The sequence below is a fragment of the Elaeis guineensis genome, chromosome 1 (genome assembly GCF_000442705.2).
Source record: "Elaeis guineensis isolate ETL-2024a chromosome 1, EG11, whole genome shotgun sequence".
NCBI lineage: Eukaryota > Viridiplantae > Streptophyta > Magnoliopsida > Arecales > Arecaceae > Elaeis > Elaeis guineensis.
In genome coordinates this window covers 41,799,880-41,815,125 of record NC_025993.2, presented here as the reverse complement: position 1 = coordinate 41,815,125, position 15,246 = coordinate 41,799,880, and the positions used below count along the sequence as shown (strand labels likewise).

Below are 15,246 nucleotides of genomic sequence, written 5' to 3'. Positions count from 1 at the left end.
GATGCTCCATCAAATTTGGACATAATCTGAATATATATGAATTTCAAATTATTAATATTTTCTTTTCTAAAATTTTTATCATCAGGATCTTCAATATCTATCAAATATCCTTTCATAATAATCATACAAGCTTCAAAAATCAAATCTCTATTTAATAATAGATTCAATTAGGGACCTCGTTAACAAAAGCAAAGGAACTCCATATCAATTCCTAAATCCCAATTTTCTAAATTGTAAATTCACATGGATCTCTTAATCTGAGATAAATATAAATCAGATCTTTTATCTTAATCTGAAGATATCAATTTTTCATTAACAACCTCAACAATAATATCAGAAAATCTCTTGATCAACTTAGATATGAAGTCTTTAAATTAAAATTTCATACACATCATGTAGTCTCCAATAGACATAATAAAATCCATTATTTAGATCTAAGGATGATGATTAAAGCTTCCAGTATGATAAATATTCTACAACCTCATAATCGATTTCATCAATAAGAAATAGGTTTCTTTGCAATATCCTCAAATATACATTCATCCCAATATGCCACTTTATATATAATCCACATATCAAATTCAATTTCGATAAATATTCCAATCAAGCATCATAAAAAAAACTTTCTTAGCCCATTCTGGAATAACATTTTATCGTCAAGTCTTTATCTTGCTAATAATAGTCAACTTCTCAACTAGAAGTAATATCATAGTATTATTCTCACATCGAATTTGAACTTACGATTCACTTGAATAATCAATGATCAATTTAATAACCATAATGCACAATACAATTTTATATCAATCCTTTTGTGATTACTTTCGATCAAGATCTAACTAATCATATCATGATCAATAGATCATCCATCATATTTCAAATTCTATATGTTATAATCTATTGTGATCCTTTCAAACAAAATCTCAATATTTAATCAAAATTTATAAATATTTCTCCAACTACAATCATCAAAGATCTACACTATAATGTCCCTGGTGTCTATCCACTTACACCCATTCTATATCTGATTCTATGTTTCATAATTCATCCACTTATGCTCTGATACCATATTAATTGTCACGCCCCCGACCCGAGATTTTGAATCGAGGGTCATGGCAACCGCCGCATACTCATAGAAAACTCTTCCCATAAGCATGCAAGGCATCTTATCATACTATCCTAAAACAACAGCGGAATAATTAGTCAATAATTTAAATCCAAAATATAACGATCTAAATTTTTTCTTTAATATCTTAATAAATTCAACAATGATTCATAGGTCTTACACCAAATTCAATAAGACTTTCAACCTAAATAAAAGTATAATGATTCTGCTTCTGATCACTCTTCCATTCATATCTTGTATCATCTTAATTCCTCAATATCTGTAAAAACAGTAAAATAAGAGGTAATGAGCTAGACAGCCCAGTAAGCAACGATCACTTCTCAACAGATTTCATCAGGCATATAAGTAAATAATCATTTATAGAAAATAAGCATATAGAGTTCATCAATTCGAAATCAATTTCAATTATGCAATATAATTCATGTCAAATTCATTTCTTTTTCGAAATTTCAAGTTTCTTTCGGGATTTCAATTTCTTTTGTTCTTCAATTTCTTTTTCGTCAACCATGAGCTATGACCACATTATCCCTGTGGCAGGGTCATAATACCGCGTATCTGCTTGCGGTGGGCTGCGAATCATCTGGCAGCCAAGTCCTTTGGAACCGCTGGTCTAACTGGCGGTTTTGTCGCTGGTCTATCTGGCGACATGTCGCTGGTCTTACTGGCGACACAAATCCTCAGGACAGTCAATTGCCAACGTATATGCCCCCGTTGGCGGGGTCCTCAACACAGTCAGGTTGTCAATTCTTATTGTTTCTTATATCATAATTCTTCATAAATCATGTTTCATATTCTAATTTCGATAATAAAACATATAATCATGTAGTATCGAAATCAATCAATATAATGCATCATGAAATCAATATATTCAATCATGCTTCATCATAACATTTCAAATAAGATATTTTCATAACAAAAATACCATTCATCCAATTCATGCATCGTTTCACAAATCATGTCAGAAGAATACACTATAATTTGCCGATGAATCTAGAAAAGGTGAAACATTACTTACCTCGAACGCATTTCCAATAAATCCATAAAATTCTATAAATTTTCTTCCAAAAATTCTGTTCGTAGATCATATCGCGATATCCCATGATCAAACATCCACAATCCTATACAGAATCAATTTGAATAATTAGAAAGAATACGAATTCTATATTTCAACGGTTTAGATTGGGTCCGATCATCTAATTTCATCTAATCAAAATCTAATTAGGACCTAAACGATCCAAAGTTTGACTATCAGATCAAATCGGATTCGAAGTGATAGGACCAAGGTTTCTTCATCGATTTCATAAAATCAAGTGGAGAGAGAAAATCAGAGGAGAGAGAATTCATGAGGTACAATTCGAATTGATCAGGTGACACAATCCAATATTACGATGGGTCCAATATCTCGATTGGTGAAATCAATGTGATCAAATCAAGTCATGGCTAGATCGCAAATCATGGAATGATCAAATCTAAAGATTCATGGTCTGATTAGAGTGGGTGCCAGTACGTTGTCTGACAATCATGGATCAAGGTTCTTCATTAGAATCAGATCAGACTTATTAAAAGAAATTTCTTCATTCACTAACCTTTTTTTAGAGAGAGAATCAATCAAGAGAGAGAATATTTTAGAGAGAGAAAATTCTAGAGAGAGAAAATTCTAGAGAGAGAAAATTCTAGAGAGAGAAAATCCATCTTGAATTCTTCAGACAATATGATTCAACAAATTCTGATTGATCATATCAAATCATGTTAAAATTATCATGTGGATAATTAAATAAGATCATGAGAAATAAAATCTAAAAATACTTGATCTGATCAAAGTGGATGTCGGTGTACCGTCCGACGATCACGGATCAAAAATCCATCACGAGGATCATTTAAATTCATCATCATTCTTCTCAAAATTCTAGAAATCTTAGGAGAGATAATCTAGAGAGAGAATTCTAGAGAGAGAAAGTAGAGAGAGAAAATTCAATTTTAGAGAGAGAAAAATACTAATTCAAGCTGAAGAGAGAGAGGGAAGAGAGAGAAACTCTCTTTCTCATATTTTATTATTTATCTCATTATTTATTAATTAATTTTATTTTTCTCTTTCTTCTTTTCTTTCTTTCTCTCTTTTTTTTTTTTTCTTTTTCTTCATGGAAGAGAGAGAAGAGAAAATCCTATTTATTATTATTATATTATTATTATTTTATTTTTTTTCTTTCTTTTTTTTTTTTCTTTTTCTTTTTCCTTTTTCTTTTCTTTTTCTTCTTTTTCTTTTCTTTTTCTTTTCTTTTCCTTCTTCTTCTTCTTCTTTTCTTCCCGGGCTTTCATTGGGCCGAAACAGGGGACCTAGAGGTCCCCGTGCCTTGATCGGCCGATCACGTCCATCTCATGGCCGGAGGTGGCCGGCGGCAACGGCCGACTCTCCCGGGTTCGGAGAGACCAGGGCCGGCGGTCGGCGTGACCGTCGGCGCCGGAAAATTAGAGGAAAGAGGCGGCGAACAGGGGGTTTCTTTCTCCAACTAAATCCGGCGACACCCGTCGCCGGCCATCGTGCACACAGGCACGGGAAAGAAGGGAGAGAAGAGAGGGAGAGGAGGGAGACCTTACCACAACCTCCGGTGACCCCCACCGGCGAGAAATCGCGGCGAACACGGGTCGAGGAGTCACGGCTTCAAACGGGAAAATCGGAGAAAAATCTCCGGCAATCGACGGCGACGGAAGGGTCTACCCATAGAGGAGAGGGGAAGGGTTCTTATAGAGCTCGTCCTAGGGTCTTTCAATGGCCCTAGGACTCCGATTCTTGATCGGAGAAGAGGAAGACTCCGATCGGGAGTCTTCCTGCTCTGTTTTCTTTTTTTTTTTTTTTTTTGTTTAATGGGCTTTAGTGGGCTTGGTTTGGGCTATAACAGAAACCATCAGAGAATAAGGTGCAAGAGAACCATTTGAAATGGCTTGGGTATGTGCAACATATGCCAAAGGCAAACTTAGAAAAGAGAAGAACTGGAAAAATGGAGGATCTATATCAAAGGATTTCCTGATGGTGCTGACGATAGGTCAAAGGGCCTGTCATTTTCTAAGACGAAGCCTTGTATAGGTTTCAACAAACAATGGAGTAGTAGGATACTTCTTTCTGGCTAAATTAGTGAGATAATCTTTTCTATTACTGGAAGTATTACATGGTTTTTGTAGGTTGATCTTTGTGTAGTATTTTATTTTCTTATGTTGGTGTGGACTAAGGATTTAAGTCTCAATGGAATGTCCTGTAGGATATTGGGATGGGGTACCATTCCATGTGCTGGGACAAAACTATCCTGCCATTGTTTCAGCGTCCCGATTGGCACGTCTTGGGATATCTTCTATTCCAAATATTGGGATGGGATGGGATGGCAGCATGTCTCATTTTATAAGAAAATTGAGATAGTCCCATCCCATGGAATTTAAAACCTTGGTATGGACCTTAACATCAAATTTAATTGGAAATTTGATGTTAACCCATTAGAGAACTAGGGATTACTTGATGGCAATGTGCGGGAATTTTAATTCACATTTCAATTTCTTTTAAATGGCAGAACCTTTAATTTGTAAAATTCTGTAAAATAGCGTCAAATCTGTTTGCAGGTTTCAGAGAACAAAATGTGCTGCAAACTCATTCAAATATCATTGTTGTTCAGGTAAGCAGCAATATTCTGCTGCGTAAAGAAGAGAGCCATAAACACGAGATAATGCTAGAATATTGACAAGAAAGAAAGAAACATGAGAAGAGGAGAAGAATAAGAAAGGAGAATAGAATTATTTAGGCAGTTTTCCATTTGTTTGTTTCTGGATAAAATTTCCAATTTGGAAAAGCTCATTGTGATGTCTCCAAAGAGCTTTTTCTTTTCATGGAAAATTTACTTTCTGTGTGTTCTTTTTTTTTTTTTTGTGTGGATTTCCTTGCAACCAAACATAACTAATAAATAAACACAGGCCACTCAACCACTCAGCTGATTAAATCATGAAATGATGACTCGGTTGGCCACTGTTTTGAATTCCTTTATGACTTCTAAACAGGGAACAGAACTGCTGATAGTTCCATCTAATAAAATTTTCTGCCATGATACAAAAGTGCAACTTGAGTTCAAATAGAACTCCAACTGAAAGTTGAAAGACACTAAAGAACTTGAACAGAAAGTTGAAAGGCACTAAAGACCTATTAGGTGTCAAAACTATCCCATATAGACATCTAGCAAAACACCAATGATTTGATGCAAAAAGATCTGTTACAATAATAAAATTAAACCTGACAAAACTAAGACTCTTTCTTAAACGATAGGCCCAAGAAAAAGGGAGTTCTTGTCTCTAGGTTTAGCCCTTTCATTGATCTACAAAAATAATCATATTTTCTAATATTTACAATATTAGAACCAGCACCCATACTAGTAGGCCGGCGGTATGGTATGGTACAGTACTATGCCATGCCATTTTGGCATGTCTTGACAAAGAGCAAATAGGGTGGGAGAGGGAGGGGAGAGAGGAAAAGAGAGAGATAGAGGAGGGAGGGAGAGGAAAGGAGCGAGAGAGAGGGAGGGAAGGGGAAGACAGAGAGAGACTAAGAGAGGGAGGAGAGTCCCTTCTCCTCCGGCTTTGCATAACAGGGGCCTGCCTGTATTTTGTTGAGAGAGAGAGAGAGAGAGAAAGAGAGGGCGAGGGAGAGTGGGGGAGCGACGGGGAAAGAGAGAGAGACTGAGAGAGTGGATTTTCGAGCCCCTTCTCCTTTGGCGAGGTGTAATAGGGGCAAAGCGCTTGTTTCAATATGAAACAAGGGTTCCATCCCCTTCATATATATTTTTTTTGAATTGTTTGAAGTGAAGTTGGGAGCAATTGTTTGCTTCACTTATTGTTTTTTTTTTGAATTTTTTAAAGTGAAGTTAGTAGCAACTACTGACTTCGCTTAAGAAAATGCAAAGAGAAAAAAAATATAAAGAGGATGAAGCCTACCTCACTGGACAAGAGGGCTTGAAATCCATCTCCTTCTTACTCTCTCAGCCCCCCTCTCCCTCCTCTCTCTCCCTCTCCTTCTTTCCGTTCCTCCCTCTCTCTATCCCCTCCTCCCTCCCTCTCCTCTCTCTCTTTCCTTTCCCCCTTGTTTGCTGGTTTCTTGAAATATAGGGTGGAACTATGCCGGTCCACCTATGGTTCGGCTTGGTATGCCCTGAACTGCCCAGTTCAGGGTGGTACAATGAACCTTATTTTCCTCTTTTGTTGCTAACTAATCCCTTTGCTGAACCAAAATAGTACATGGCAAACATGGTGGGAGATTTTTGGTTTGATGGAGTGTTTGGCAATATGATAATAGGCAATTTTGGTGGAACTTGGTGGTTGTTACAGTATGAATTGGAAGAAAAGGCTTAAGTGCTTCATAAGTAGATGGTTCAGTTTAGGACTCAGTGAAGCTAACTATTTGTAGAAATATGTCCTTGTATGAATTTCAAAGAATCAAATGTGATAATAAAATTCAAAAGCAGAATTCTAAGTGGCTACAATAGTTTTGCTTATCCTCTTTTTCCAGGTGAGTTTATCATATGTAAATTACAACATCAGACATGTGGCACAATTTCAGTGATTAGATCTGTGTTAGAAGGAAATGTTAAGGAGCAGCATCATCCCAAATTTGTATGTCTTTACTTTGGGACTTAGATGTGAACAGACTTAAGTTGGCATTGGGATTTGGTCCACTGACATCATTGATATGCTTATGTCATGCTCTATGTGTAAGTATTGATATGGAGTTCAGCCTGTCCAGACAGATATTAAAAAGTGAATTTGCCAAGTTTTTGTTTTTTAAGGTGTTTATTGTTTAATGAGGATATGGCCGTCTTGAAATAGCCAACAATTATTCACTTAGCAATTTTATCCCAAGTAAAGACCAAGGGTGAAATTAGACCTGTTGAGTGCTTGACATGGATCTTATCCTGAGCCATTTGACATTAATTGATTCAGTTCATTATGTTCATGAACAGAACGCATGAACCTATGACCTAGATTCTCCTAATGTAGAGTCATGGAAATTTGTGTATGGACTCACATCAAGTCTATTTTGGATGCAAAACTTACCTCCACCTCACAAGAAAATTAGAATTCTTTTTGTTTTGCAATCTCTTCCAGCATGACTCTCATGATAAGATAAATATAGGCATCTATATTAGCACAAATTGCTGGGAGCTGAAGCTGAAATTCTTAGCTTAGAACTTTTAAATTTCGGCCCCGTTCAGCTCAGCGGTCAAGGAACCCTGCATTGATATAGGAGTATGTGAATTAGTTATAACTCCTATGCTTTACATCTTGCCTATGGAGTGCAAAAATAGATAGATCTTTAGTGTAAATCTATGGAGTATGGAGAGAACAAGACCGCTGGAGGGAGAGCTCAATCATATGGCCAAGGATGAGGGTGGAATTTGCCAAGGAAGTCTGGAAAGTATGCATTGATAAAGACTTAAAGTCAGCAATTCTTTGTATTGTTTCATGGAAGGTGGTCCATATGGCTCGTATAAACTGCAGATGGGGCAGGCACCAAGGACAGGGTAGGTCAAATTCAGAGGTTTTTGGATATTGGAGTACAGGCATTCCTTACCAAGGGGACATTAATTAAGGCAAGACTACCTGAGATGACATTCTTTGGGAAGGTCATATATGGAATGCCTGAAAGCATTGTTGTGCAGGGAGAGATATATCTTGTAGTTGAAGAGGAGGCTAAATAGCTTTTCTTTGATTTGCTCAAGACAGGACATAATTTTTGGAATCTAAAAGTGCTGTCAATTGAGAATAACTCATGCGTATGCAAGGGATTGTACGAAGATTTGTACTTGCTTAGAGGTACTGGAATGGCAGTTACTGAAGTAGTCCTTTGCCATTCACCCTACAGCTTTAGTTGGTGTTCTTAATGAAGATGTCCATATGAACTTGTCGGATACCATGGTTATAGGAAAAGGCAGACCTGAAGGAATTTGAAAATTCAAGTCCCCCATGAAGGGGACTTGTGCAGGCATGAGGGCCACATCAGCGATAACATCATGGCTTCACTAGTGTGATTCAGGTACAGAATACTTTGGCATAGAAGATGATATGATGCATATAGTTGAGAAAGAAACCCCAAGGAGAATGCAGTCTTTTGAAAGAATAGAGAGAGATTAAATGGAAGCATGCAAGGTGGGCACATGACCAGGTGGAGCGCAGTGACATAAATGTATTAATCATCCTCACTCATTATGATTGTGAGTATATAAGCACATAATAGGTGTATTCATACAAGGTAGGTTCATAACTTTAAAGAAACCTCCAGGTAAAGCTAGAAACTTTTGCTGCAGACTGGAGAGTGCAAGAGCACTCTTGGTACTATGTGATGCTGATTATTCGGGAGCATCTAGTCAGGCTGAAGCAATGTTGTTTAGATCAATCATCAATGATGAAACTGGTTATTTAGTGTCCTGCTGCAGTTAGATCAGCTTTTACACAAATTTACATGCATGGATAACAGAAAAAGAGCATTTTTTTGCCATTCGTTCCTCTTGAAATGACTTTGTGCAAAATAAGATGAGGTGCACATCTTAAGCAGTGGGTTATGCATCTTAAATCTTATAATCATGTTATTATTGTTTAGCAAAGAGTTTGAAGATTGCTAATAAGACCAAAATGTCTCATGTTTGGTTGCTGACCAGTTTTAGTGCAGCTTTAGACCCTAATGGTGCATCACCATCATGTTTCTCAAAACGGGAATGGAAAAACAAGAACTAACTCTCATGTTGAGTTGGCATTCAATCATCGTTACAGGTAAGGAACAAGCCAAGGAGATCAGAATGTTGAATAGCAAACAAAAAAATGGAAAAGATAAATAATGATTTGGAGCAGTGTGTAACATATGTTTTTTAATTATTAGGTAAATTGTGCCTAAATATTTGAAAATCCAATCCATAACCAGAAACTGGACCTAAGCAATGTCATGGTGATTTTTACATCTTTACCGGGAAAGAAAGGCTTATGGTCCTTATGGAAGTTGCAGCATGTCAGAACTTTGATCATTGTGAGTACTAAATCATTCTACACTTTTATCTAGCTAATCACATCTAGTATGCAGTTTTTATTTGCACTAATTTGTGGTCCCATTGGGTATGGATTTAGGAATTTGGTCTTTCTTTACCTAGCACTGTTATGTTCTTTTAGTCACTTAGCAGATATTAATCAGTTGTTAATGGTAACTGATGATCCATTTTTCTAAGCTTAACTTAGTATATGGTTTGGCTTAAACTAGCAAGATGCTCTTGCTATCATGGAAATCATGACCCAACTGGAGACATCGATGAGGCCTTGAGATACTAGCTTTAATGGTGGGGCATTTTAAAGCTCAAGTCATCCAGCAAAATGGGGATTGTCACTTGTCTATTTAACTGATCACATTCAGATTTTGGATAGAGTAAATTCTTCCAGACAGTTACAGAGACATTCATTAGCCTTCCGTAGGTGACTTCAGAACAGATTTCCTTGCAATCATGATGAAGCATGTTTGTATGAATCTTTTCTGATGCCTAATTTTTTTTTCATTTTTTTAATTATGAATACTAAAACTTTTGCAATATGTAGGAAACAGACAACTAATTAACAAACATGAAGTCCACAATTTGCTGTCTTTTAAGACCTGCAAATTTGAGTACCTTGGTTCCTTGCCTTTCGTGTGAGGACCCATGTAGCGTTTGTCAAGTCCCACATCAACTATGGACTCGATCTAGTCTGATACTATTCGTAATGAGCTAGGACCTCATCCGAAAGAACTAGCCATAAGGTATTATTTGGGTTCCTTGGACCCATATAAATACTCAAAGATCTATTTAGTGCATAACCCATGTGGGACTAAAAACACCCGCATGGGTTCTCACATACAGAACCTGTTTCTGGGATACAATACGATACTCTAGGCAATGGGAATGAAGTGGGATTTGAGACATCTTGCCAGCATTATGGATCCAAACACTTGCAACAAATGTCTATTGCTGAAATGAAGCAAAGATGTGACTGGGAATGAGGGATGAGAGATTATGAGCAGAGGATTATGCAGAATAGATAGGAGCAAGTAGTTTCATGGCGGACTGGATCTTAATTACTTTTGCCTGATGATAAGGATTCAACCAGAACAAGAAAAAGAACTGAGTTTAGATGAATCTGTCCCTTATAAATTTGGGTTATAAAAAATTATCTGAATTTCGATGATGCAGATGCTTAACAATTAAAGGGGACTTCTATTTTGGCTGCACAATAGTTTCAATATACATGTGGACATTATAACCAATTTGCTGTTGTAGGGCTTAGCTGATGTTTGTCAGAGATCTGCAATGGAATAGATAGCTCATTAATTTTGCAGAAGCCTGTCATATTAATTTTTCTACTAGATTTTTTTTTTTTCTATTAACAAAATGTTCATTGATCATGCATATCTTTTTGTCTCCCACAACTCTTATGCTATACATAGCAAGGAACCAATTCACTATGGAAGAAATTGGCAACTTTGTGGTTAGCAAAGTCAGGATTTGCTAGTTTCATTGATTATGGAAGGAAGTATTTTTTGAGTAGGGTCAAACCGCCCTGTTTATCTAGCCTTTCTATCTACAAAGCTTGTTACATCTGAAGCTAAATCTGAAGCATTGAGGAAGCAAACCACCTTACCATGACACTAGAAAATTAGGTTTTTTCTGTAACCTGCTTATTAGCTTAGACACACTTTTTAAGCTACAAATTGCTTGGCCGTTAGTGATGGTTGATGAAAAATACTTCACCTGTGTTGGAGTGCAAAGATGATTTAGCAATTTTCCATTTATGCAGTAGCAAATTCCAGCTTTCTTAGATGACATGCTACCAAAACTTCTTAAGGTCCGGAGTTAAAGGCAAAATGTGAAGTTAATGATGGATTTTTTCAGTTTAATACATGCATATATAGTTTTTGGGAACATTTTATAATCTATTCAGCAGTATTGCACATGTAGCCTTGCTAAGGCCAACATCAGTGCTGGTGATCAGTCTGTGACTTGAAGGTTCCTGTTCGGAACCATCATTCATGGAAGTGCATTACTAATCTCGCTGTTCAACTTGCTAGTTTCCAATTTCTCAGATATTGATGTCAAGTTTCTTATATGAATATGAGATGATGCAATAGTGATATCTCAAAGGGAAGATAGGTGGCATAGGTCTGACTAGCATGTATTGTGTACTTTTTGTTTCCAGAAAATAGTCTCCGTCTTTGCTAGTTTCTCAGACATTGTAGGAGCCATGCACTCTTTCTATATATATATATATATATATATATATATAGAGAGAGAGAGAGAGAGAGAGAGAGAGATATGGATTAGGCTATACTTGAGTAGAGAGAGAGAAAGAGAGATGGATTAGGCTATGCTTGAGTATAGCCACGACCGGAGCTAGTTGCCTCTGCCGCCTTTTGGTCGACGCATATCCTGAGGTGTCCAAATAACCGTTAACAGGTCCATGGGAAAAGAGAGAGAAGTATGAATTAATGAGGTAGGACACGGTGTCCCTCAGGATGTATGCCATCTCTCTCTCTCTCTCTCTCTCTCTCTCTCTCTCTCTCTCTCTGCTTATAGAAATAAATACTAATGTCCAGGACAAACCCTGACCCCAAAATGATAAACATAATTTATGAGAATAAACATATATATGGAAAAATAAACAGAAAAAGGAATATGGCTATCTTCGATCAGGTGATAGATTGTCTTGTGGTAAACGGCAACAGGGAATAAATAGAAAGTTCCGAGAGAGTAAATGCTACGTACTCCAAAATAAACACAAGCGGATCAGGATAAATACTAACTCTGCATAAATAAACATTAACCCCTGATCTAAACGGAAATAAACGCAAACCTTGCATAAATAAATAGAAAAATATTTGGCTTAGGGTGAGGAAGAGAGGGAGAGAGAGATTTGTTGGATGGGCATGGCGTGGACGTTGCATCATGTCCATCTCATTTTGGACGAGTGCTGTACTTTGTTCCATGTCATTAACGGCTTTTCAGTTTTTTTTCTTTTTGAATGTAACGGTGGAGGGCTGCTATTTCTTTTTTTTTTTTGGTAAGAGAGGGCTGCTTTCAATGGTTAGTTTTCAGGCTGATGCGCACTGATCAAACAGCGGCCGAGGTGACTAGATACGGGCTTAGCCGAGTCTACCTTTATATGGAAAGGTTACGCCGTTATGTCTAGTGATCTCTCTAAAAGAATAATATGGATAGCATTTTTAATTATGCAAGGCCCTGTAGCTCTAGAAGCTCGTTGGGCTGTACCAAAATCTAGTGGGTAGGCTACATGCTCAAGCGCTGGTGATGAATGCACTATATTTCTAGTTATCCTTTGTAAATGCATCCGTACTAGAAACAGATCGAAGAAATTAAGCTGTAGCGGGGAATTCTTTGCCCATTTCCCTACCATTGTTTGATTTCCTTATTTACTCTTTTACAATGCAAGTCTGTCACAGCCACCAAGTTTTTATATCATGACAGGCTGCTGTCTTTTGTGAATTGGGTAGCTAGTCCTCCCTTTTACTTCGGAGTGAAACAGGTTCTTAATTCTCTGGTAGTCACTCGCCCAACTTTTGAACATTGAGAATGGGCTGACGAAATTTTTGTAGAGCTAGCATGAGTTTTTTCATGCTTTCTTGCCAATCCTAGTCTGCCCGTCCCTCCCCGCAGCAGAAAATGTCACTGTGCTACATTTTAATCGATAATATTGAAAAAAAATAGATAAGAGCATATATTTAAAACGAGTCAGCAGGTTAGCTACTAGCTTTTGTCCCGTGTGGATCTCTCTATTTTGGTAGGCTGGAGTACTTGGACACCCCGCTAAAGGATCAAAGTCAGACCAAACAGTTGAACATAATGACTGATTCAAGAGTTGCGTGACAGATATTGGTCCAGAAGATCTCATGATTCCTGGAGCAAGCAAGTCCACGAGCTGTATTAGCAGACTGAATTCCCTCTCTGAAGATGCGAGTTGCTTTTGTTGATAAGTTGGACAACATCTGCAATTCCCTCTCAAAGTTTTTCAGTATATGACAGAAAATACAATGATTTCAGTATCCACCATCAATTACATGAAAATAAGTGTCTCCATTTGAAAATAATAATATCAAGGAAATGAACAGTAGAAAAAGTAATATCATGCGGTAAGAGATCAAATTTTGTATAATTTTTATTTTTCAAGGAATAAACTCACAAGGTTTATAAAATTATGTAATCATGTAAGTTCATTGTACGCAATCTAACTTATAGTCACACATCTGATGGGGGTTAGGGCATCAGTTAGGGCATCAGTTTCGTCTCTTGCATCTTTTATGGGTTGTATTTTTATTTTTATTTCTTTATTAAAAAATTTTTGAAGAACTTATTTGTTTCGTAGCAAGAATTTTTTTTTTCTATAATATTATTTTTGAGAAGTTGGTTCGTAAGAATATGATGTTAGAAAAAGTGATTTTAGCATATCTGATTGATCATGAAAAAATAGTTTATTTCAAAATAGTTTATATTTAGTTGAGCATCAAAAAATTATATAAAATTTTGTTGGGACAAGTCAATCGATCTCTGACTCCGATTCTACATCGGCCGCATAAATATATTACGTCGACTCACAATCGATTAACCGATCTATAGTTGGCTACTATCAACTATCAGCTAACAACTTGGTTAACTCCCGATTGAAGACCATCGGCATATCAGAGTTATCAGCTGATGTACATTTAGATCTTCTACCGATTTATCAGTATTACCGATATACGGTCGATCTGTCTGCTCAACATATTCTAACCATTATGAACAGTTATCGACTACGTGTTATGGCTATTAATGGAAATAAACAATCCACTAACTCCAAGATTATGATCCGATAATTTAGCGCCATAAAAAGCGGGATCATGTGCTCGACGGTTATATCAGAATCATCTATAAAAGGGGAGGTAAATAAGCAATACGGATAAGGTAATTTTGGGTCAAAACTCTGTCACTCTCAATATTCTTATTAGCTGTCCACTAATCTCCTCTCTGACTTAAGCATCGGAGGATTCATATCGGATATAATTTCGATCTGTGAGGACTTTATTTTGCAGGTGCTCTTCGCCGGTGACAAGGAATTGGCTGCAACAAATTAACGTGCTAGGTAAGGAAAAAATTACAATCAACCATGTCAAGAACCAGAGCTCAGCATTCGACTAGATCAGTGAGGCAGTCTTTCTATCGGGAAGATGTTCCTCCTCCACCACCAATGGCAGAGTCCAGTTCCTCGCATCTTGTGGTTACCACGAATGCATAGATTGTTGCATTCATACAGCAAATGAAAGTTTTGACAAAGGCGATTTAAAGCCTCTAACAGTAGCAAACCCAATGCAGTAGCAGCCGCTAGTGGAGCAATTGATGGCTCAGTCGGTGCCATCTAGGCACAGCCGCCGTCCTCTGCGGCATTCACCCTCCTCATCTCCAGAGCGACTATCTCGACACTCCCATCGAGACGGACAACCACATTCTCGGTACTCTCATCGTGCCATCCACCATTCACGGTGGTCTCTCTCTCCTCGTGCACACAGTATCAAGAAGGAAAAACGATCGCGGATGCCTTCTGCTTCTCCTTCTTCGAGCTCTTCAGGGAGTTCCACCCTCGAAGTTTTCCAGCAATGGTAGCTTGACGATTATGAATGCAAGTTTCAAAAAATTGATCGTTAGCTCTCCCGACTTTAAGTGAAAGGTCGGAAGTCTTCCAATGACTATGACTTTCACACTGCCCAGCCTTTCTTTCGACATATCTTGGATGAATCGATTCCCTCTCGATTCAAGATGTCGCAAATGGAGTTATATGATGGCTCCACCGATTCGATCGACCACTTGGAGAGCTATAAGGCTCTCATGATGATCCAAAGGGCAACTGATGTCCTCTTATGCATTGGCTTTTCAGTAACTCTTCAGAAGGCTGCTCGAGCCTAATATTTCGGGCTTCAGTCGGAGAGCACTAACTCTTTCGAGCAGCTTGAGTATTCTTTCGTGGCCCACTTTAGTATAAGCCGAAGGATGCCACGGACATCCAACAGTCTCTTCTCAATCAAGCAAGGTGAAATAGAGATA

At 37.6% G+C, this 15,246-nt stretch overlaps 1 long non-coding RNA gene across 1 annotated transcript; it reads left to right on the top strand.

The window, feature by feature from the left end:
• The first annotated feature begins 3,367 nt into the window (after positions 1-3,367).
• LOC140855968 (uncharacterized) lies at positions 3,368-9,237 on the top strand. Its single transcript, XR_012139413.1, has 2 exons — positions 3,368-8,917; positions 9,024-9,237. It is a non-coding gene; the product is annotated as an uncharacterized lncRNA (long non-coding RNA).
• The last annotated feature ends 6,009 nt before the right edge of the window (positions 9,238-15,246 follow it).